Source organism: Bos taurus, chromosome 27 (genome assembly GCF_002263795.3).
Source record: "Bos taurus isolate L1 Dominette 01449 registration number 42190680 breed Hereford chromosome 27, ARS-UCD2.0, whole genome shotgun sequence".
Classification (NCBI taxonomy): Eukaryota; Metazoa; Chordata; class Mammalia; order Artiodactyla; family Bovidae; genus Bos; species Bos taurus.
This window is the reverse complement of record NC_037354.1, coordinates 6289583-6292484: the sequence shown is the minus strand read 5'-3', so window position 1 is coordinate 6292484 and position 2902 is coordinate 6289583.

Genomic DNA, 2902 nt, shown 5'->3' with positions numbered 1-2902 from the left:
CGAGAGTCCTAAGAGCGCTTTGCTAGGACACGGGACCAGCAGCACCCACGGTGGTGGCTGCTCCTCGGGGGTGGGGGGGGGTGTGATCAGAGCACGCGGGCCCTCCCGGGTTGGCGTCGTATCAGCGAGAATTCACTTTGGCTCTTTGAAGATGCTAAGATCCGGAGGCGCTGTCACCACAGCACAGCCTGGAGCATGCTGTATCCTGAGGAGGGCTGCCGGCAAAATGCAAGACACCCAGTTTAGCTTGGATTGCAGGTGAGCAACACATAACCTTGTAGGATAAGTATGTCCCGACGGATGCACAGATCACACTTGAGCTAAAGGATTTGTTGATTTCATGTAATTCAGTAAGTACATTAGTTGTCTGGGACTGTTGAATATTTAATAAAACAAGGGCTTTGGAGTCAAAGCCACTTGGGCTTGAGTTCAAGTGCTCCCTACATTCAATCTGCACTCCTTTGAACAAATTGCTTGATTTCTTAATCCCATCTTGTAAAATGGCCTACCCGATAAATATTGCTATGAGGAATATATTTGGGATAAGACATTAAAAGTTTCATCGTTTCAGTCAAAGAGGAAGTTCAGTTCAGTTCAGGCTCTCAGTCGTGTCTGACTCTTTGTGACCCCATGAATCGCAGCACGCCAGCCCTCCTTGTCCGTCACCAACTCCCAGAGTTCACTCAAACTCATGCCCATCGAGTCCGTGATGCCATCCAGCCCTCTCATCCTCTGTCGTCCCCTTCTCGTCCTGCCCCCACCCCCCATCCCTGCCAGCATCAAAGGCTTTTCCAATGAGTCAGCTCTTCGCATATGCTGGCCAAAGTATTGGACCTTCAACTTCAGCATCAGTCCTTCCAATGAACACCCAGGACTTGTCTCCTTGAGGATGGACTGGTTGGATCTCCTTGCAGTCCAAGGGACTCTCAGGAGTCTTCTCCAACACCACAGTTCAAAAGCAGCAACTCTTCGGCACTCAGCTTCCTTCACAGTCCAACTCTCACATCCATACCTGACCACTGGAAAAACCATAGCCTTGACTAGACGGACCTTTGTTGGCAAAGTGGTATCTCTGCTTTTCAATATACCATCTACGTTGGTCATACCTTTCCTTCCACGGAGTAAGCGTCTTTTAATTTCATGGTTGCAGCCACCATCTGCAGTGATTTTCGAGCCCCAAAATACAAAGTCTGGCACTCTTTCCACTGCTTCCCCATCTCTTTGCCATGAAGTGATGGGACCAGATACCATGATCCTTGTTTTCCGAATGCTGAGGTTAAAGCCCACTTATTCACGCTCCGCTTTCACTTTCATCAAGAGGCTTTTTAGTTCCTCTTCACTTTCTGCCATAAGGATGGTGTCATCTGCATATCTGAGGTTATTGATATCTCTCCCGGCAATCTTGATTCCAGCTTATGCTTCTTCCAGCCCAGCATGTCTCATGATGTACTCTGCATATAAGTTAAACAAGCAGGGTGACATTAGACAGCCTTGACGTACCGTGCTCTTTTTCCTATTTGGAACCATTCCGTTTTTCCATGTCCGGTTCTGACTGTTGCTTCCTGACCTGCATACAGGTTTCTCAAGAGGCCGGTCACGTGGCCTGGTATTCCCATCTCTTTCAGAATGTTCCACAGTTTATTGTGATCCACACAGTCAAAGGCTTTGGCATAGTCAAGAAAGCAGACATAGATGTTTTTCTGGAACTCTCTTGCTTTTGCGATGATCCAGCGGATGTTGGCAATTTGAACTCTGGTTCCTCTGCCTTTTCTAAAACCAGCTTGAACATCTGGAAGTTCACGGTTCATGCACTGCTGAAGCCTGGCTTGGAGAATTTTGAGCACTTAACTTTCGTAACTGACGTGTGAGATGAGTGCAATGGTGTGTTGGTTTGAGCATTCTTTGGCATTACCCTTCTTTGGGACTGGAAGTGGTCAACATGATTTACCATTCTTAGTGTTTCTGTTAGTCACATGGAAATCGTTTGCAAGCCGTAAAGGCCCCTGTAAATGTTTTCTATCACCGTTACAATTTATGGGTTTACCACCAACTAGTTAAGGGCAATCGTGGGAGGCTATTTTTCACGTCTTTAAGCTTCTCTTTCATTATTTGTAGAATGGAGCATGTCGCATATGCTATGCTTCTCTCAGATTTGATATTATTCCCTTTAGCACATCCCTGGATGAGGAACCAACTTCACCTTCCCTACTCTAGGCTCCAAGCTCATCCACCATATCTTCCGACCAGTTGCCTCTGCCACTTAACCCGATGTTGTCTGGATAAGACACACAAGTAAGAGGAAGGGAAGGTACAGTGGCTTCATGATGGGAAAGGAGTTTTCGGAATTGCAAGTAGAACCAGTGTCTGGTGGCACACCTGAATCGGGGCAGGCGGTCTGGCAGAGAGTTTGAAAATTTCAGCTGGAAAGAAAGTGCTTTGATCCTACCAGACATGTTCAGCTCGGCCTGGGCCTAATTTGAGGATGTTTCATCTATGGACACATGGTCCAAGTGTTTGCCTGTCGTAAAGGAAGTGGTTTGCAGGATGTCAGGATTTCCACATTGACTCTCACTTCTGCTTATGGCTCTGAGGCTTGGTGCATTTTTTGGAGACAAGTCCTTGAACATTGCATTCTGTTGGAAAATTATGCACTTTTTCCCACCTTTTTTTCATGTCTCTGCATCTGTCCATTTCTCCTTTCAGAATAAACACCCTCAATCCATGGGTCCCAAAGAGTTGGACACGACTCATTGACTGAACAACAACAACCCAACACACATACACCTTTGACCGTCCAAAAGGAATTTTGGAAATTAAAATGATCTTGTTTCACTCTCAACGTTTCTTTTTTCTTTCCTTTTTTTTTTTTTTTTTTGCTACCATTTTCAGAGAGGATTGAACC